The sequence below is a fragment of the Micropterus salmoides genome, unplaced genomic scaffold (genome assembly GCF_014851395.1).
Source record: "Micropterus salmoides isolate LMB-PRFRI ecotype aquatic unplaced genomic scaffold, ASM1485139v1 Ms_hic_scaffold_20, whole genome shotgun sequence".
NCBI lineage: Eukaryota > Metazoa > Chordata > Actinopteri > Centrarchiformes > Centrarchidae > Micropterus > Micropterus salmoides.
The window spans coordinates 462,350-484,060 of record NW_024041151.1 but is presented as its reverse complement, the minus strand read 5'-3'; the positions used below and the strand labels follow the sequence as shown (position 1 = coordinate 484,060).

The 21,711-nt window shown below is 48.0% G+C and overlaps 6 non-coding genes across 6 annotated transcripts; all 6 read right to left on the bottom strand.

Annotated features, from left to right (window-relative positions):
* Nucleotides 1-10,877: 10,877 nt before the first annotated feature.
* Nucleotides 10,878-10,951, bottom strand: trnat-ugu. The gene has a single exon. It is a non-coding gene; the product is annotated as a tRNA-Thr (tRNA).
* Nucleotides 10,952-11,354: 403 nt separating this feature from the next.
* trnan-guu lies at nucleotides 11,355-11,428 on the bottom strand. Its single transcript has one exon. It is a non-coding gene; the product is annotated as a tRNA-Asn (tRNA).
* Nucleotides 11,429-14,507: 3,079 nt separating this feature from the next.
* On the bottom strand, nucleotides 14,508-14,581 carry trnan-guu. The gene has a single exon. It is a non-coding gene; the product is annotated as a tRNA-Asn (tRNA).
* Nucleotides 14,582-18,245: 3,664 nt separating this feature from the next.
* trnan-guu lies at nucleotides 18,246-18,319 on the bottom strand. The gene has a single exon. It is a non-coding gene; the product is annotated as a tRNA-Asn (tRNA).
* Nucleotides 18,320-20,338: 2,019 nt separating this feature from the next.
* Nucleotides 20,339-20,412, bottom strand: trnat-ugu. Its single transcript has one exon. It is a non-coding gene; the product is annotated as a tRNA-Thr (tRNA).
* A 399-nt stretch (nucleotides 20,413-20,811) lies between these two features.
* Nucleotides 20,812-20,885, bottom strand: trnan-guu. The gene has a single exon. It is a non-coding gene; the product is annotated as a tRNA-Asn (tRNA).
* Between the last annotated feature and the right edge of the window lie 826 nt (nucleotides 20,886-21,711).

Sequence of the window (21,711 nt, the reverse complement as noted above, 5' to 3'; positions counted from 1 at the left end):
AGCCACAGAGGGAAAGGTCTGAGAAATTGTGAAACAAGTTATATGACCAGGCGAGGGGAAGACCTGTGTTATTTTATTGGATGCTGCGTTTGTGAGCTTACATATCGTTTGTTTGATGATGTTTGTTAACTAATTGTAACTATATAAGATACCGATAAATAAACTACACTCCGTATCTTAAATAAACTAGACTCCATATCTTATCTTATTTAGGCTTAGAAAGTATTTTGCTTCAATGTTTGCTTCAACCTTCTACAGTGCTGCTAAACATGCCCTCTTATTGAGGCTAACATGCTCTCGCTGCTAAACATGCCCTCTTATTGAGGCTAACATGCTCTCAGACACCGTGGATATATTTGTAAATGTAAATGCTCCGTACTTGTATAGCGCCTTTCTAGTCTTTTCGACCACTCAAAGCACTCAAACGGAAACTAACATTCACACTCACTGATACACTGGCGGAATAGCCACCAGGGGCAATTCGGGGTTCAGTATCTTGCCCACCAAGGACTCTTCGACATGCAACCAGGGATCGAACCGCCGACCTTCCGATTAACGGTCAACCCGCTCTACCTCCTGAGCCACAGCCACCCTATTTCAGCATAGAAGGACTGGTTACCATGGCAATGCGCGTTCATGAGTTTGTTGATCAACAAAAGGGATTAAAGGTGCATTATGGAGTTTTCAGTAGCCACTAGCGGTGTGGTTTTAAGATTGCTACCAGGCGTGTACTCGTACGCGTGCTCGCTTGAACTCATGAAAGATACACCGATAGTAAAGATAGTTACTGAAAGCAGCAGGCGAGCTAAAGCTGTAGCACGTCAGCTAAATGCAGTAAATGTACCGTGATCATGTAATATATAAGATAGTTAGTTAGTTCAACCTGCAGCTGATAAAACTATTACTGTAACGTTGCAGTGGGAGTTTACCTGAGTTTCCAGCTCTGTCTGTTCTCCCTTCCTGTCTGAGTGAAAAACCACAGCCTGCATGCTGGAGTTCCTGCGTTTATTGCAAAATTTCTGTATGAAAGCGGTTGTGTTTCAGGTTGTGCTCGCTCATGAGTTCAAGCAAGCACACGTACGAGCACACACCTGGTAGCAATTGTGGTGTCCGAACAATAATGCTGCGATGCTATTTAAACTGTTATGCGTCAAATGCACATATATTATACACCACACAATCTTAAAACCGCACCGCTAGTGGCCGCTGATAACTCCATGATGCCCCACCAAAAAGTTATTAGCAACCATGTAAGGAGCCTATCTAATAAGGAGAGCTAAGTTAATGTTAGAATACAGCTGGGTTTTCAAGGCTAGCAAATATCAAATTATATTTAACTATTTTTTGAGTTTCTTCATTATTTTTTTCAGAACCACAGAACTGACCGTCTGTACCCTGAGGTCAACAACCGTGTGACCTATCCTCTGAAGTCAGCAATCATCAATCTGGTGAATCACCAAAAACAAAGAGATCATTCATTTTATTATTATATTTAAAATTCTCAATAATGATGTTTTTAATAAATATAATTTGATATTAGCTTTTACCTATTTTCCCCTGTCAGTCAGGGGCCCTTGGAATTGTCCTAACTTTTCCCCCCATATGGCGTCCCTGCCCAGGCATCTCAGAGGGCTTTCGGACATGGACTACCTGTTTGCAGTTGCTACTGTATGTAGGAAACACAATCAACAGAGGGGTTATCTTTTCTTCATTCTTTAACTAAAATTGTAGATTTTGTTTTGCTAAATATAAAGTCCCCATCCAACAAATCTTTTTTTTTTTGAACGATTGTATTACTTCAAATGATATTTACTTTGTTATGTTAACAAAACTGTATGAACATATGAAAAATTAGCCATTAAATGAAGCCTCCGCTAAAGAATTGTTTTTCTTTTATAGGCCTAGGCAATGTGGGCATGGTTGTAGATTGGTTGTCCAGACACAAAAAATCTTGAATATTGAAAACTACAGAGGTCTAGAATTCTATGATGGTATTTTGACATTCCACACCTGAAAGTGACAATTCTATAACCATGCTTTGATCGTGAGTGTAGGATTTAGTCATCTTATATATACATGTCTATATATATTTAGAGAATATTTTATTCACATTAGACGGCAGTGCTGTGGCAAGCATGCAGCGGGGGGGCACTATCATGAGGGTGAGTTGTGAGTAGAGGGTCACGAGTAGGAGGTGGCAGTTGGGATAGAGTCCACTTTTTCCTGAAAGAAATCCAGGAATTTGGAGCAGAAGTTAAGAGTGTCAAAAGGGAAGGGGGCATCATGAGGGCGGAGCAGCCGGTTTATGGTGGGTACCATTGAGGGTGGAATAGTAGTGTGTTTTGGCTTTGGAGAGAGCTTCTTTATAAGACCTCACATGGTGTGTGAAGGCCTCTAGATGGACAGTGAGGGCAGATTTTTTATGAAGCCTCTCCAGCTGGCGACCAGCGGCCTTCACGGAGCAAAGTTCGTTAGTGAACCAGGGGGCAGGACGGGAGACAGAGACAGTCCGTGTCTTGAAGGGAGCAAAAGAATCCAGGCCGAGAGACAAAGCTGTATTATAGTGGCCGACTAGGCCATCCACCCCGGGGTCCGGGGGTTCTGAGGCCAGGTGGGTCCCTACAGTGCTGGCTAGGGATGATGCATTAACAGACTTGATGTTCCTGAATGTTTTTGCATGGGCTGAAGGACTGGAACATAAAAATGGATGGCACTGTGGTCAGATACAGCTAGGTCGATGCATTGCAGCTGGGAGGGAGTAGTACCAGTGGAGCACACCAGATCCAGTGTGTGACCTTTGGTGTGAGTGGGACCTCTGATGTGCTGAATGATGTTGAGGCAGTCCAATAGTGACAGGAATTCAGCAGTAAAGGGACAGCTGTTAGAGTCCACATGGATATTGAAGTCCCCAAGAAGGAGTGTTGATGGAGACATGGAGCAGATGGAGATGAGTAGCTCTGATAGCTCGGCCATGAAGTTGGTGGAGGGTTTTGGGGGCCGATAAACCATTTGGAGCTGTGCAGACCCAGCCAATGAAACGAAGACACTCATGAGGTGATGTTAGGCACTGGAAGTTCTTTCTCTGGGATGTCAGCTTGATGGATAACAGCCAGACCACCACCATGGCTCGTAGAGCGAGGCTTCTGTATGTACACATAGCCTGGTGAGGTGGCTTGTTGAGTGTCATAAAATCCTGCTGATTTTGCCAAGTTTCTGTTAAGCAAAGACAATCCATTTTCCTGTCAGTAACGATGTCATGTATGAGTAGTGCTTTATTATTTAGGGAGCGAGTGTTCAATAACATGAACATTGCAGTCCTGTTAGTAGGTGCTGAGGCAGGCAGTGAAGTAGGAGCAACATCAACACAGACCAGGGGCCTCAGATTGACAGAACACACATGTGGTTCCCCTTCGAGGGAACTCGAACTGCGTCGGTTACGACACTATGGGAACGCCTCTAGGCGAAGCAGGTCTGAACGTGAATGAAATCACTCCAATCCTATTGGCCTGTTGCTAGAACGGTAAGGTGTGACGGAATAACCGGAGGAGTATAAAGCACACCTGTACACACTCATCATTAGCTTTTTTTTATTCAGCAGGCGCTCTGTATGTTGTTTGAAGAAAGCTCCAGTCCTACAAGCAGTGTGTCTTACCTGAAGAAGAAGTCTACCAGCATGTCCGGCAACCAGATGTACAGAAGGTGTGTTTTTTCTTGCCCTCGGTACATCACGGATGGAGATTCTCATGAGATGTGTGTCTCATGTTTGGGGATGGAGCACGCACGGGCAGCTCTCGAGGGGGCTGCCTGCGCCCATTGCGAAGCCCTTTCCGTGCGGGTACTGAGGTCCCGCATGGCTCTCTTTTCCGAGGATGGCCGGATGTGTCTTCCCCGTGGTGCGGGCCCTGCGGCCGCTGAGGCGGCCCGGCGGCTTCACTCATGGGTTCACAGCGTGATCTGTCGGAGGATTTCGGGACAGCTGAGGCTTTTTCCCGACCTTCATCCGCTGGCTCCGACGCTTCCTTTCCTCGTTCGGGAGCCCGTTCTCGGCTTCTCCCGCTCGCGGTTTTGGATCCGGAGACGCTGCAGCAATCCGACTCCGAGGAGGCGGACGTGCTCAGCGCAGTGGACGATGACTTCCGGGTGTCGGGGCGGCGTCATCTGGCCGCGCCCGACTATGACGTGCTGCTGGAGGTGGTGACTAGAGCCGTGGCTAAGCTCAACATCAACTGGCCACAGGAGGAGCAGACACCACAGGCTAGTGGTAGCTTGATGAAAGGTTTCTTAAGCACCACACGCCACCTCCACACCGGTCTCTGCCATTCTTTCCTGATTTACATGATGAACTGAGTAAATCATGGGGCAGACCCTTCTCTACATGGCTTTCCACACCCCGATCACTGAACTACAGTAATGTGATGGGGGTTAGGGACCGTGGTTATGGGAGGATGCCTCGGGTGGAGGATGAGCTTGCGAGCTATCTCTCCCCTCGACTTGCGTCCTCCCTGGAGAAGCCGGCATTACCATCCAAACCATGTCGCACCACATCCACGCTTGTGGGGAAGGCGTACATGGCAGCGGGCCAGGCAGGTGCGAGCTTGCACACCACGGTGCTTCAAGCCTACCAAGCCAACCTGCTACAGGAGATGGTTCAGAGGGGGGGTCCCTCCGAGGAAGATCTGGCGGAGCTTCGCAGAACCACGAAGCGTTAGACGCAGTGCGAAGCGTTCCGCCAGTACCTCCCTCGCCGGTCTGGACCCAAGGCAGCTGAGGCTGCCAGGCGTAGGTCCCTTCCTCTACGAGCTCCTACGGAGAGGAGGGAAGCAGAGTGTCGCTTCTCGGGGGCCCCCCGAGGAGCTGGGGCAGCGAGACGGCGCTCTCACCCTCAGCCGTCTGAGAGACGCGATCTGAGGACCGTCATCCAGTCCCGACGGAGCTCAGGGAAGACCGGGGTAGGGGAGTCTTTCTCCCCTCCCGCACCCCCCCCCCCCCCCCGGAGGCCGACCGAGGTCCCCTCCGCCGTGGCAACAGGTGATGTTATCCCGCCGTTTACACGTTCAGGACGCACCTGCCACCACCGAGTCCGCGCCGTACTGCCTGCCCCGAGGGGCTGGTTCCGTTGGCAGACTTTGCAGACGCTTGGCGGAGCCTGACGAACATTTCTCCGCGGGTCCTGCGCACTGCCATTGATGGGTATCGACTACAGTTCAAAACCCGCCCTCCAAATTCAACAGAAGAGAGGGGGTGGTTTGGACTGTGGTCCGCCCGGAGCAAGGTCCGGTGTTGGGACAGGAAGTTTGTACTCTGCTGAGGAAAGGGGCCGTGGAACGTGTCTCCCCCCCAGACAGAGACGCCGGTTCTACAGCCGGTACTTCATAGTCCCCAAGAAGGACGGAGGGCTGCGTGCCCTATTTTGGATCTGCGGGTTCTAACCAGCCTCTGAGGAGATTCAGGTTCAAGATGCTCATCATCCCCGCCACCGTGACGCACATCCAATCTGAGGATTGGTTCGTCACGATAGATCTAAAGGACGCTATTTCCAGGTCTCCATCCGTCCTTCTCACAGGAAGTTCCTGAGGTTTGCCTTCGGGGGTGTGGCTTACCAGTATCGGGTTTTCCATTCGGCCTGGCACTTCCCCTAGCACATTCACCAAGTGTATGGATGCAGCACTGGCCCCGCTGAGGCTCCGGGGCATCTGGATTTCAACTTCATCGACGACTGGCTCATCCTAGCCCAGTCTCGAGAGTTGGCAGTTCGGCATCGAGATGTAGTTCTGGCTCGTCTGCGGCGTTTAGGGCTGAGGCTCAACGCAAAGAAGAGCGTGCTGGCGCCCACCCAACGGGCTACGTTCCTAGGGGTTGCATGGGATTCGACAACGATGCGGGCACAATTGTCTCCGGCACGTGTCGACACCATATTGGCTGCCGTGAAAGGGGTGAAGTTAGGCCACGCCATCACTATGAAACACTTTCAACGAGTGTTGGGTCTCCTGGCGGCTGCGTCCAGCGTAATACCATCTGGACTGCTGCACATGAGACCCCTGCAGTGGTGGCTAAGGAACAAGGGTTTTTCCCCGAGGGGAATCCTCTCGTCTGGTTTGGGTTACGCACAAGTGTCTTCGTTCCCTATCAGTTTGGAAGGAAACTTGGTTCCTGTCCCAGGGGCCGTGCTGGGAGGGTCTTGTCGCCGGCTGGTTCTTTCGACAGACGCCTCCCTCACGGGCTGGGGCGCGGTCATGGACGGCCGCTTTGCAAGGGGATCCTGGCAGGTGCATCGATCCGAGTGGCATATCAACTGTCTCGAGATGTTGGCGGTGTTCCAGGCTCTAAGGAGTTTCCTGCCCGATCTCCAAGGCCACCACGTCCTGGTTCGCTCCGAGGAGAACAACACAGCGGTGGTGGCCTATCTGAATCACCAGGGCGGTCTGCGCTCGCGCCCTCTGGACAGACTGGCGAGTCAGATCCTCCTGTGGTCCCAGCAGAGGTTACTATCGCTCAGGGCGATGTATCTCCTGGGGAGCAGACCTGCTGTTGAGGCAGGGGCTGAGGCCCGGGGAATGGAGACTTCACCCCGAAGTGGTTCGAGCCCCATAGACGTGGATCTGTTTGCATCTCAAGAGACTACGCACTGCCCGCTATGGTTTCTCTCGTTCCTCCAGCCCCGTTGGGTCTGGACGCCATGGTACATTCGTGGCCGAGGCTACGTCTGTACGCTTTTCCCCCAGTCGCTCTGCTCCCGGGGTTCTGGAGCGGGTCCGCCAGGACTATGTTGGCCTACTGCTCGTAGCCCCGTTCTGGCCAACCCGGGTGTGGTTCTCGGACATCATGTCGCTCCTGGACGGCCCGCCGTGGCGGGTCCCTCTGAGGAGAGACCTGCTGTCCCAGGCGCAGGGCCGGGTTCTTCACCCTTGCCCCGCCATATGGCGACTGTGGGTCTGGCCCCTGAGGGGGCACAGTACCTAGAGGCGGGTCTAACAGCCGGAGCAGTCGAGACCCTCCTGAGCTCCAGGGCCCCGTCCACACGGAGGACGTACGGCCTGAAGTGGAGTGTTTTCTCCACTTGGTGTAGGGAGCGGTCGGTGGACCCTGTTACCTGCCCGGTGGTTCAGGTACTTGAGTTCCTCCAGGACCGGTTCTCTGCTGGTCTTTCCCCTTCCACCCTCAAGGTGTACGTGGCAGCTATTTCATCTTTCCACACCCCTCTGAGGGAGGGGTTCTTGGGGAAACTTCCCTTGGTTGTACTTTTCCTCCGTGGTGCCCGGAGGATGAGACCTGCGACTCGGTCCAAGGTTCCCACTTGGGATCTGGCAGTGGTTCTTGGGGCGTTGGCTGAGGCCCCCTTCAAACCCCTGGAGTCAGCTGAGGCTAAGCACTTGACCCTCAAGATGGCCTTTCTCCTTGCTATCACCTCTCTGAGGAGGGTGGGGGAGCTCCAAGCGCTTTCGGTTTCCCCGCAAGCCTGGAGTTTGCCCCGGGGAATATTAGGGCTATCCTGCACCCTCGTTCAGGATACATCCCTAAAGTGCCTTCTTGTGCGGCAGGGTCCACAGTGCTGCAGGCATTTCATCCTCCACCTCATGTGACGGCGGAGGACGGGAGACTTCATCTGCTCTGCCCTGTCAGAGCACTGAGTATTTACACTCTGAGGTCCTCCCGTTGGAGGAAGGCTGACCAGCTGCTAGTGTGTTTTGGGTCTCCCAGGGCCGGGCTTCCTGCATCCAAACATACTATTAGCAACTGGATTGTTCAGACTATTTCCCTGGCCTATCAGGTGCGCGGTTTGCCTTCACCTGTGGCTGTGAGGGCTCATTCTACCAGAGGCAAGGCGGCCTCTCGAGCCCTCCTTTCCGGGGCCTCTTGCAGGATGTTGTTTAGCGGCTGGCTGGGCCACTCCGCACACATTCATTCGGTTTTACAGTCTTGACCTTCCTTCGGCACCTGGCACTCGTGCGCTCTCCTCTTAGTAGTGCCACTTTATTGCACACAGGGGCAGGCGGGGTTTTCGGTGCGGTTTAGTGGGTATCTCGTTCCCATAGTGTCGTAACCGACGCAGTTCGAGTTCCCTCGAAGGGGAACGTCTCGGGTTACGTATGTAACCCTGGTTCCCCTCGAAGGGGAACGAGAGACTGCGTCGGTCCGCCGCACCTCTCTCCCCGCCTGAAGCGCCTGCTTCATAGTTTAAGCTAATGATGAGTGTGTACAGGTGTGCTTTATACTCCTCCGGTTATTCCGTCACACCTTACCGTTCTAGCAACAGGCCAATAGGATTGGAGTGATTTCATTCACGTTCAGACCTGCTTCGCCTAGAGGCGTTCCCATAGTGTCGTAACCGACGCAGTCTCTCGTTCCCCTTCTCGGGGAACCAGGGTTACATACGTAACCCGAGACGTTTGTTGTGATGACGTCGTCTCACTGCGACAGAGCGTCTGTCCGACAGAACAGTGGGAATAGCATGGTCCATGTAAACAAACTTACGTCGGTAGCCCTATGTACATAGCGGTGGCGACGCAGGAGTTTGAAAAATTTGATGGTATCAAAACAATTTGGTGTGATGTGACAGAGGCGGATCAGGAGCTCTGGGGAGGAGTATTTAATTTGCGACATAATGGTACGAGGAAGCACCAGCTAACTTAGCTACCGAAGACAGGGCCAAGCGAGGATGCATCCAATGTTCAACCACGCATGCAGTGAAGACGAGGGAGAATAGTCGATAATCCAGGTTTCATGGCAGAGAGTTATCCAGTCGATGGTACAAGAAAAGATAATCCCAGATTGTTTTTCCATGGTGGATCACTAGCCGGGGCTAGAAAGCATGGGTGAGTAATGTTAGGCTACAGAGCCGCAGTTGTACCGAGCAACAGTTGTCAATACAGATATTTGCCGATCCAAAAACACACCTTATCCTAGTTGTTGTCTGGATATTAAACTGAAAGAAGCTTAGTGACTCAGGTTTTGTGAAAAACGGTGATTTCTGAAGCGGCAACACACGCGAGCGTCCTCACTCGCCTCACCTGTAATCAGTTTTATAAGTTCAAATGTCTTATAATTACTATGTACAACTCTACAGATTTGTTTTGGAAGTGTTTGGCTTTGACACAGAATGGGTAGCAGTAGATTGTGGAAGCGTTTTTAGCAGGTAAAGCACCATTGAAAGAGTAATTGGAAGGCAGCTAAAGTTCTGCACATCCTTCAACTCAGTGACTAGCTAGGTACGTGATAAATGTGTCTGTGTGTGTGTTCAATAAAACAAAACTCAAAAACCATTCAGACCGTCCGAAATCTCGTTGCGTTCATTTCCCGTCGTGAATTTCTGCATTTGTCCGACTTCAACACAACTCGCCTTCAAGGGACCACGGGACAGCTAAGTAAGGTAAGACTCTCTCTTTGGACTTATTTTACTTTACCAAACAAGAAAGTAAGAAATGATACACAACGTACAAGAGATTTCAATATAAAACAAGGATAATAAAAGTCCTCATCTGAGTCTGGATGTGGATCCTGGTTCTGATTTTTGTACCATCGGTTATTGTTGAGAAATGTTCAGTTAAATGATGAAGTTCTTCTGGTTCATGTCAGGATTCAGATCCACGTTCGTGATCTGAATATTGATTGATTCAAATCTTTGGACAAAAATAATTACAATAACTTTGTTTATAGCACTTTTCAAATCCAAGTTACAAGGTGCTGCACAGCAGAAACAAATAAAGCTCCATACTTAAAAAAAATAAAAATGAATCAACAGCAATAAAACAAAGTTTATTAAAACACCATAGGATAAAAGTGAGACCTAAGAAAGTATTTAAAAGAGGCCCCTGAGTTTGCCTGTCTGAGAACTTCCACAGCTGAGATCTCTAACAGGGATAATGCTGCAGGTGGATTTCAGTGGAAAGATTCCTGAAACAGCAGCAGACATGTTTTACTTCCTACAGTGCGCTGGTCCATTGTGGTTCTGCTGAAGGGAGACTGGACTGCTCCCAATCACATCGTACTAGTACTCATGAAGAATGTCTCTCTGTCACAGCTCATGTTTAAAGCTGCAGTCTGTCTGGATTCATAATCTCTGAACCTGCAGAGCTCTCAGCTCCAGCATCATAACAGCTGCTTAGAATCCCCCTGCAGGAGAAGCACCTAGGGGACTTGATCATCTGGATCCACCTGGATCCAAGGTGGAAGAACTGAATCCCTGCTTCTCACTTTGGAAACACGTCCATGTTCTGGTGATCTCTGATGCTTGCGTCACATTCAGCATGCTAATCTGTGGCACTGAACACCTGCAAAGGTGCTGCTACACCTGAGAGCGGACCTTTCAGTGATTTCAAATGACACATCAGATCAGAATTATGAACATAAAACAAAACCAGAGTTTACTGCAAGTGGACTTGAAGCTAGATCTTTTAGGTGGAAGGCAAGAACACTAGCCATTAGTCCACAGAGAACACAAGGACAGGGTTCGTCATCGTATTCACACCACTCAGAAGTCCAGAGTGTTTATGTTGGAAAGCAATCTCTCTTCCACAGCAGGACTTGAACCCAGAACACCTGTCCCAGAGGATATTCATTCCTTGGTGAAGCTGCTATAACAGGAAGCAGTTGGTTTCTGTATATTCAAGGCCAGCAATTTCTACCAATTATTGTTTGGTAAAATAGGTCTCACCCGCAATAGCACTTGTTTGTCTTCCATGGTTTAGAGAATGTAGAGCAGCCTCTGGTGAGATCACCGGGACAGAAGTCAGTAATGACCAGTACATCAAAGGACAGATTCTGGAAACACTGAGCTGATTCAGTCAGAGGATGTTTAAGTGAACTTACCAAAGCAGGGAGCAATTTCCTGTTTTCAGATTTGAATAGGTAGAGGTTCCCGTGGACACATTAAGCTGTAGAGGCACTGCTGGGATTTGAAACCAGGTTCTCCTGTTTACAAGACAGGCGCTTTCACCGACTAAGCCACAGCACCCGCCGCAGGCAACTGCGCTACCTGTTTCAGGTGGTCTGGTTTTGGAATCAGTTCTTAGGATTGCCACGTTCTACTCGCTCACTCGCGTTTTTCTTGAAGCTGCGTAGAACGCACATGAGGTTATTCTGGTTTTTGTCCTTGGGAAGTGGCGTATCGTTATTGAAAACTCCACTTAGGCACCGCTGGGATTTGAACCCAGGATCTCTTTGCTTCGCTTTGACCAGCGGAAAAGCGGACACGGTTGAGGCCTCTGGAGCCACAAGAGGAGAAAGGGATGAGCTTGGACTAGCGAGGCCAAGGGACAAAGTGGCACTGGTCCTGTTTGACAAGAGGGCCTTTGCAGCGGACCAACAAGTTCAAAGAGCACGTATAGAGCTTGCACTTCAGACGCCTAAATATTGACCGTCCCTGGGTGGGCTCGAACCACCATCCTCTCGGTTAACAGCCGAGCGCGCTAGCCAATTGCGCCACAGAGACACGTTGGGGTGCAGGCGTTCAAAAAATCCCGTGTACTCGTCTTGCAGTCTCGGTTCCATGGAACCAGACAGGAAGTCCATCATCCAGAGTTTCCTCTCCAGACTGATGTTGGTGGATCTTCTGAAAGTTCCTCCCTCAGTCAGATCTTCTTCCTCTCTCTGGTTGTTGGTCTTCATCGGTACTGAAGATGGTCCAGTGGGGAAGGACGCCGACTGGAGACCCAGAGTTGTGGGTTCAAACCTCGCCTCAGCCATCTGAGGTACGTGAGAAATGTGTCTGTGTGTGTGTTCAATAAACCGAAACTCAAAAAACGTTCAAAGCGTCCGAAATCTCGTTGCGTTCGTTTCCCGTCGTGAATTTCCGCATTTGTCCGACTTCAACACAACCGACCTTCAAGGGATTACGGTACAGCTAAGTAAGGTAAGGCTAGCTAGCTTGCTTGATCAAAGCCAGCTAGCTCTCTCTCTTTGGACTTATTTTACTTTACCAAACAAGAAAGTAAGAAAGAAGTGATACACAACGTACAAGAGATTTCAATATAAAACAAGGATAATAAAAGTCCTCATCTGAGTCTGGATGTGGATCCTGGTTCTGATCTTTGTACCATCGGTTATTGTTGAGAAATGTTCAGTTAAATGATGAAGTTCTTCTGGTTCATGTCAGGATTCAGATCCACGTTCGTGATCTGAATATTGATTGATTCCAATCTTTGGAAAAAATAATTACAATAACTTTGTTTATAGCACTTTTCAAATCCAAGTTACAAGGTGCTGCACAGCAGAAACAAATAAAGCTCCATACTTAAAAAAAATAAAAATGAATCAACAGCAATAAAACAAAGTTTATTAAAACACCATAGGATAAAAGTGAGACCTAAGAAAGTATTTAAAAGAGGCCCCTGAGTTTGCCTGTCTGAGAACTTCCACAGCTGACGGGCCTAGTGGAGAGATTATTAAAGGAGCCAGCTCTGGTCTGAAGGGGGTCACTGTGATCTCTAACAGGGATAATGCTGCAGGTGGATTTCAGTGGAAAGATTCCTGAAACAGCAGCAGACATGTTTTACTTCCTACAGTGCGCTGGTCCATTGTGGTTCTGCTGAAGGGAGACTGGACTGCTCCCAATCACATCGTACTAGTACTCATGAAGAATGTCTCTCTGTCACAGCTCATGTTTAAAGCTGCAGTCTGTCTGGATTCATAATCTCTGAACCTGCAGAGCTCTCAGCTCCAGCATCATAACAGCTGCTTAGAATCCCCCTGCAGGAGAAGCACCTAGGGGACTTGATCATCTGGATCCACCTGGATCCAAGGTGGAAGAACTGAATCCCTGCTTCTCACTTTGGAAACACGTCCATGTTCTGGTGATCTCTGATGCTTGCGTCACATTCTTAAAAAAAATAAAAATGAATCAACAGCAATAAAACAAGTTTATTAAAACACCATAGGATAAAAGTGAGACCTAAGAAAGTATTTAAAAGAGGCCCCTGAGTTTGCCTGTCTGAGAACTTCCACAGCTGACGGGCCTAGTGGAGAGATTATTAAAGGAGCCAGCTCTGGTCTGAAGGGGGTCACTGTGATCTCTAACAGGGATAATGCTGCAGGTGGATTTCAGTGGAAAGATTCCTGAAACAGCAGCAGACATGTTTTACTTCCTACAGTGCGCTGGTCCATTGTGGTTCTGCTGAAGGGAGACTGGACTGCTCCCAATCACATCGTACTAGTACTCATGAAGAATGTCTCTCTGTCACAGCTCATGTTTAAAGCTGCAGTCTGTCTGGATTCATAATCTCTGAACCTGCAGAGCTCTCAGCTCCAGCATCATAACAGCTGCTTAGAATCCCCCTGCAGGAGAAGCACCTAGGGGACTTGATCATCTGGATCCACCTGGATCCAAGGTGGAAGAACTGAATCCCTGCTTCTCACTTTGGAAACACGTCCATGTTCTGGTGATCTCTGATGCTTGCGTCACATTCAGCATGCTAATCTGTGGCACTGAACACCTGCGAAGGTGCTGCTACACCTGAGAGCGGACCTTTCAGTGATTTCAAATGACACATCAGATCAGAATTATGAACATAAAACAAAACCAGAGTTTACTGCAAGTGGACTTGAAGCTAGATCTTTTAGGTGGAAGGCAAGAACACTAGCCATTAGTCCACAGAGAACACAAGGACAGGGTTCGTCATCGTATTCACACCACTCAGAAGTCCAGAGTGTTTATGTTGGAAAGCAATCTCTCTTCCACAGCAGGACTTGAACCCAGAACACCTGTCCCAGAGGATATTCATTCCTTGGTGAAGCTGCTATAACAGGAAGCAGTTGGTTTCTGTATATTCAAGGCCAGCAATTTCTACCAATTATTGTTTGGTAAAATAGGTCTCACCCGCAATAGCACTTGTTTGTCTTCCATGGTTTAGAGAATGTAGAGCAGCCTCTGGTGAGATCACCGGGACAGAAGTCAGTAATGACCAGTACATCAAAGGACAGATTCTGGAAACACTGAGCTGATTCAGTCAGAGGATGTTTAAGTGAACTTACCAAAGCAGGGAGCAATTTCCTGTTTTCAGATTTGAATAGGTAGAGGTTCCCGTGGACACATTAAGCTGTAGAGGCACTGCTGGGATTTGAAACCAGGTTCTCCTGTTTACAACACAGGCGCTTTCACCGACTAAGCCACAGCACCCGCCGCAGGCAACTGCGCTACCTGTTTCAGGTGGTCTGGTTTTGGAATCAGTTCTTAGGATTGCCACGTTCTACTCGCTCACTCGCGTTTTTCTTGAAGCTGCGTAGAACGCACATGAGGTTATTCTGGTTTTTGTCCTTGGGAAGTGGCGTATCGTTATTGAAAACTCCACTTAGGCACCGCTGGGATTTGAACCCAGGATCTCTTCCGCTTTGACCAGCGGAAAAGCGGACACGGTTGAGGCCTCTGGAGCCACAAGAGGAGAAAGGGATGAGCTTGGACTAGCGAGGCCAAGGGACAAAGTGGCACTGGTCCTGTTTGACAAGAGGGCCTTTGCAGCGGACCAACAAGTTCAAAGAGCATGGATAGTGCTTGCACTTCAGACGCCTAATATTGACGTCCCTGGGTGGGCTCGAACCACCATCCTCTCGGTTAACAGCCGAGCGCGCTAGCCAATTGCGCCACAGAGACACGTTGGGGTGCAGGCGTTCAAAAAATCCCGTGTACTCGTCTTGCAGTCTCGGTTCCATGGAACCAGACAGGAAGTCCATCATCCAGAGTTTCCTCTCCAGACTGATGTTGGTGGATCTTCTGAAAGTTCCTCCCTCAGTCAGATCTTCTTCCTCTCTCTGGTTGTTGGTCTTCATCGGTACTGAAGATGGTCCAGTGGGGAAGGACGCCGACTGGAGACCCAGAGTTGTGGGTTCAAACCTCGCCTCAGCCATCTGAGGTACGTGAGAAATGTGTCTGTGTGTGTTCAATAAACCGAAACTCAAAAAACGTTCAAAGCGTCCGAAATCTCGTTGCGTTCGTTTCCCGTCGTGAATTTCCGCATTTGTCCGACTTCAACACAACCGACCTTCAAGGGATTACGGTACAGCTCAGTAAGGTAAGGCTAGCTAGCTTGCTTGATCAAAGCCAGCTAGCTCTCTCTCTTTGGACTTATTTTACTTTACCAAACAAGAAAGTAAGAAAGAAGTGATACACAACGTACAAGAGATTTCAATATAAAACAAGGATAATAAAAGTCCTCATCTGAGTCTGGATGTGGATCCTGGTTCTGATCTTTGTACCATCGGTTATTGTTGAGAAATGTTCAGTTAAATGATGAAGTTCTTCTGGTTCATGTCAGGATTCAGATCCACGTTCGTGATCTGAATATTGATTGATTCCAATCTTTGGACAAAAATAATTACAATAACTTTGTTTATAGCACTTTTCAAATCCAAGTTACAAGGTGCTGCACAGCAGAAACAAATAAAGCTCCATACTTAAAAAAAATAAAAATGAATCAACAGCAATAAAACAAAGTTTATTAAAACACCATAGGATAAAAGTGAGACCTAAGAAAGTATTTAAAAGAGGCCCCTGAGTTTGCCTGTCTGAGAACTTCACAGCTGACGGGCCTAGTGGAGAGATTATTAAAGGAGCCAGCTCTGGTCTGAAGGGGGTCACTGTGATCTCTAACAGGGATAATGCTGCAGGTGGATTTCAGTGGAAAGATTCCTGAAACAGCAGCAGACATGTTTTACTTCCTACAGTGCGCTGGTCCATTGTGGTTCTGCTGAAGGGAGACTGGACTGCTCCCAATCACATCGTACTAGTACTCATGAAGAATGTCTCTCTGTCACAGCTCATGTTTAAAGCTGCAGTCTGTCTGGATTCATAATCTCTGAACCTGCAGAGCTCTCAGCTCCAGCATCATAACAGCTGCTTAGAATCCCCCTGCAGGAGAAGCACCTAGGGGACTTGATCATCTGGATCCACCTGGATCCAAGGTGGAAGAACTGAATCCCTGCTTCTCACTTTGGAAACACGTCCATGTTCTGGTGATCTCTGATGCTTGCGTCACATTCTTAAAAAAAATAAAAATGAATCAACAGCAATAAAACAATGTTTATTAAAACACCATAGGATAAAAGTGAGACCTAAGAAAGTATTTAAAAGAGGCCCCTGAGTTTGCCTGTCTGAGAACTTCCACAGCTGACGGGCCTAGTGGAGAGATTATTAAAGGAGCCAGCTCTGGTCTGAAGGGGGTCACTGTGATCTCTAACAGGGATAATGCTGCAGGTGGATTTCAGTGGAAAGATTCCTGAAACAGCAGCAGACATGTTTTACTTCCTACAGTGCGCTGGTCCATTGTGGTTCTGCTGAAGGGAGACTGGACTGCTCCCAATCACATCGTACTAGTACTCATGAAGAATGTCTCTCTGTCACAGCTCATGTTTAAAGCTGCAGTCTGTCTGGATTCATAATCTCTGAACCTGCAGAGCTCTCAGCTCCAGCATCATAACAGCTGCTTAGAATCCCCCTGCAGGAGAAGCACCTAGGGACTTGATCATCTGGATCCACCTGGATCCAAGGTGGAAGAACTGAATCCCTGCTTCTCACTTTGGAAACACGTCCATGTTCTGGTGATCTCTGATGCTTGCGTCACATTCTTAAAAAAAATAAAAATGAATCAACAGCAATAAACAATGTTTATTAAAACACCATAGGATAAAAGTGAGACCTAAGAAAGTATTTAAAAGAGGCCCCTGAGTTTGCCTGTCTGAGAACTTCCACAGCTGACGGGCCTAGTGGAGAGATTATTAAAGGAGCCAGCTCTGGTCTGAAGGGGGTCACTGTGATCTCTAACAGGGATAATGCTGCAGGTGGATTTCAGTGGAAAGATTCCTGAAACAGCAGCAGACATGTTTTACTTCCTACAGTGCGCTGGTCCATTGTGGTTCTGCTGAAGGGAGACTGGACTGCTCCCAATCACATCGTACTAGTACTCATGAAGAATGTCTCTCTGTCACAGCTCATGTTTAAAGCTGCAGTCTGTCTGGATTCATAATCTCTGAACCTGCAGAGCTCTCAGCTCCAGCATCATAACAGCTGCTTAGAATCCCCCTGCAGGAGAAGCACCTAGGGGACTTGATCATCTGGATCCACCTGGATCCAAGGTGGAAGAACTGAATCCCTGCTTCTCACTTTGGAAACACGTCCATGTTCTGGTGATCTCTGATGCTTGCGTCACATTCAGCATGCTAATCTGTGGCACTGAACACCTGCGAAGGTGCTGCTACACCTGAGAGCGGACCTTTCAGTGATTTCAAATGACACATCAGATCAGAATTATGAACATAAAACAAAACCAGAGTTTACTGCAAGTGGACTTGAAGCTAGATCTTTTAGGTGGAAGGCAAGAACACTAGCCATTAGTCCACAGAGAACACAAGGACAGGGTTCGTCATCGTATTCACACCACTCAGAAGTCCAGAGTGTTTATGTTGGAAAGCAATCTCTCTTCCACAGCAGGACTTGAACCCAGAACACCTGTCCCAGAGGATATTCATTCCTTGGTGAAGCTGCTATAACAGGAAGCAGTTGGTTTCTGTATATTCAAGGCCAGCAATTTCTACCAATTATTGTTTGGTAAAATAGGTCTCACCCGCAATAGCACTTGTTTGTCTTCCATGGTTTAGAGAATGTAGAGCAGCCTCTGGTGAGATCACCGGGACAGAAGTCAGTAATGACCAGTACATCAAAGGACAGATTCTGGAAACACTGAGCTGATTCAGTCAGAGGATGTTTAAGTGAACTTACCAAAGCAGGGAGCAATTTCCTGTTTTCAGATTTGAATAGGTAGAGGTTCCCGTGGACACATTAAGCTGTAGAGGCACTGCTGGGATTTGAAACCAGGTTCTCCTGTTTACAACACAGGCGCTTTCACCGACTAAGCCACAGCACCCGCCGCAGGCAACTGCGCTACCTGTTTCAGGTGGTCTGGTTTTGGAATCAGTTCTTAGGATTGCCACGTTCTACTCGCTCACTCGCGTTTTTCTTGAAGCTGCGTAGAACGCACATGAGGTTATTCTGGTTTTTGTCCTTGGGAAGTGGCGTATTGTTATTGAAAACTCCACTTAGGCACCGCTGGGATTTGAACCCAGGATCTCTTCCGCTTTGACCAGCGGAAAAGCGGACACGGTTGAGGCCTCTGGAGCCACAAGAGGAGAAAGGGATGAGCTTGGACTAGCGAGGCCAAGGGACAAAGTGGCACTGGTCCTGTTTGACAAGAGGGCCTTTGCAGCGGACCAACAAGTTCAAAGAGCACGAATAGAGCTTGCACTTCAGACGCCTAAATATTGACCGTCCCTGGGTGGGCTCGAACCACCATCCTCTCGGTTAACAGCCGAGCGCGCTAGCCAATTGCGCCACAGAGACACGTTGGGGTGCAGGCGTTCAAAAAATCCCGTGTACTCGTCTTGCAGTCTCGGTTCCATGGAACCAGACAGGAAGTCCATCATCCAGAGTTTCCTCTCCAGACTGATGTTGGTGGATCTTCTGAAAGTTCCTCCCTCAGTCAGATCTTCTTCCTCTCTCTGGTTGTTGGTCTTCATCGGTACTGAAGATGGTCCAGTGGGGAAGGACGCCGACTGGAGACCCAGAGTTGTGGGTTCAAACCTCGCCTCAGCCATCTGAGGTACGTGAGAAATGTGTCTGTGTGTGTTCAATAAACCGAAACTCAAAAAACGTTCAAAGCGTCCGAAATCTCGTTGCGTTCGTTTCCCGTCGTGAATTTCCGCATTTGTCCGACTTCAACACAACCGACCTTCAAGGGATTACGGTACAGCTAAGTAAGGTAAGGCTAGCTAGCTTGCTTGATCAAAGCCAGCTAGCTCTCTCTTTGGACTTATTTTACTTTACCAAACAAGAAAGTAAGAAAGAAGTGATACACAACGTACAAGAGATTTCAATATAAAACAAGGATAATAAAAGTCCTCATCTGAGTCTGGATGTGGATCCTGGTTCTGATCTTTGTACCATCGGTTATTGTTGAGAAATGTTCAGTTAAATGATGAAGTTCTTCTGGTTCATGTCAGGATTCAGATCCACGTTCGTGATCTGAATATTGATTGATTCCAATCTTTGGAAAAAATAATTACAATAACTTTGTTTATAGCACTTTTCAAATCCAAGTTACAAGGTGCTGCACAGCAGAAACAAATAAAGCTCCATACTTAAAAAAAATAAAAATGAATCAACAGCAATAAAACAAAGTTTATTAAAACACCATAGGATAAAAGTGAGACCTAAGAAAGTATTTAAAAGAGGCCCCTGAGTTTGCCTGTCTGAGAACTTCCACAGCTGACGGGCCTAGTGGAGAGATTATTAAAGGAGCCAGCTCTGGTCTGAAGGGGGTCACTGTGATCTCTAACAGGGATAATGCTGCAGGTGGATTTCAGTGGAAAGATTCCTGAAACAGCAGCAGACATGTTTTACTTCCTACAGTGCGCTGGTCCATTGTGGTTCTGCTGAAGGGAGACTGGACTGCTCCCAATCACATCGTACTAGTACTCATGAAGAATGTCTCTCTGTCACAGCTCATGTTTAAAGCTGCAGTCTGTCTGGATTCATAATCTCTGAACCTGCAGAGCTCTCAGCTCCAGCATCATAACAGCTGCTTAGAATCCCCCTGCAGGAGAAGCACCTAGGGGACTTGATCATCTGGATCCACCTGGATCCAAGGTGGAAGAACTGAATCCCTGCTTCTCACTTTGGAAACACGTCCATGTTCTGGTGATCTCTGATGCTTGCGTCACATTCAGCATGCTAATCTGTGGCACTGAACACCTGCGAAGGTGCTGCTACACCTGAGAGCGGACCTTTCAGTGATTTCAAATGACACATCAGATCAGAATTATGAACATAAAACAAAACCAGAGTTTACTGCAAGTGGACTTGAAGCTAGATCTTTTAGGTGGAAGGCAAGAACACTAGCCATTAGTCCACAGAGAACACAAGGACAGGGTTCGTCATCGTATTCACACCACTCAGAAGTCCAGAGTGTTTATGTTGGAAAGCAATCTCTCTTCCACAGCAGGACTTGAACCCAGAACACCTGTCCCAGAGGATATTCATTCCTTGGTGAAGCTGCTATAACAGGAAGCAGTTGGTTTCTGTATATTCAAGGCCAGCAATTTCTACCAATTATTGTTTGGTAAAATAGGTCTCACCCGCAATAGCACTTGTTTGTCTTCCATGGTTTAGAGAATGTAGAGCAGCCTCTGGTGAGATCACCGGGACAGAAGTCAGTAATGACCAGTACATCAAAGGACAGATTCTGGAAACACTGAGCTGATTCAGTCAGAGGATGTTTAAGTGAACTTACCAAAGCAGGGAGCAATTTCCTGTTTTCAGATTTGAATAGGTAGAGGTTCCCGTGGACACATTAAGCTGTAGAGGCACTGCTGGGATTTGAAACCAGGTTCTCCTGTTTACAAGACAGGCGCTTTCACCGACTAAGCCACAGCACCCGCCGCAGGCAACTGCGCTACCTGTTTCAGGTGGTCTGGTTTTGGAATCAGTTCTTAGGATTGCCACGTTCTACTCGCTCACTCGCGTTTTTCTTGAAGCTGCGTAGAACGCACATGAGGTTATTCTGGTTTTTGTCCTTGGGAAGTGGCGTATCGTTATTGAAAACTCCACTTAGGCACCGCTGGGATTTGAACCCAGGATCTCTTCCGCTTTGACCAGCGGAAAAGCGGACACGGTTGAGGCCTCTGGAGCCACAAGAGGAGAAAGGGATGAGCTTGGACTAGCGAGGCCAAGGGACAAAGTGGCACTGGTCCTGTTTGACAAGAGGGCCTTTGCAGCGGACCAACAAGTTCAAAGAGCACGGATAGAGCTTGCACTTCAGACGCCTAAATATTGACCGTCCCTGGGTGGGCTCGAACCACCATCCTCTCGGTTAACAGCCGAGCGCGCTAGCCAATTGCGCCACAGAGACACGTTGGGGTGCAGGCGTTCAAAAATCCCGTGTACTCGTCTTGCAGTCTCGGTTCCATGGAACCAGACAGGAAGTCCATCATCCAGAGTTTCCTCTCCAGACTGATGTTGGTGGATCTTCTGAAAGTTCCTCCCTCAGTCAGATCTTCTTCCTCTCTCTGGTTGTTGGTCTTCATCGGTACTGAAGATGGTCCAGTGGGGAAGGACGCCGACTGGAGACCCAGAGTTGTGGGTTCAAACCTCGCCTCAGCCATCTGAGGTACGTGAGAAATGTGTCTGTGTGTGTGTTCAATAAACCGAAACTAAAAAACGTTCAAAGCGTCCGAAATCTCGTTGCGTTCGTTTCCCGTCGTGAATTTCCGCATTTGTCCGACTTCAACACAACGACCTTCAAGGGATTACGGTACAGCTAAGTAAGGTAAGGCTAGCTAGCTTGCTTGATCAAAGCCAGCTAGCTCTCTCTCTTTGGACTTATTTTACTTTACCAAACAAGAAAGTAAGAAAGAAGTGATACACAACGTACAAGAGATTTCAATATAAAACAAGGATAATAAAAGTCCTCATCTGAGTCTGGATGTGGATCCTGGTTCTGATCTTTGTACCATCGGTTATTGTTGAGAAATGTTCAGTTAAATGATGAAGTTCTTCTGGTTCATGTCAGGATTCAGATCCACGTTCGTGATCTGAATATTGATTGATTCCAATCTTTGGAAAAAATAATTACAATAACTTTGTTTATAGCACTTTTCAAATCCAAGTTACAAGGTGCTGCACAGCAGAAACAAATAAAGCTCCATACTTAAAAAAAACAGCATAAAACAAAGTTT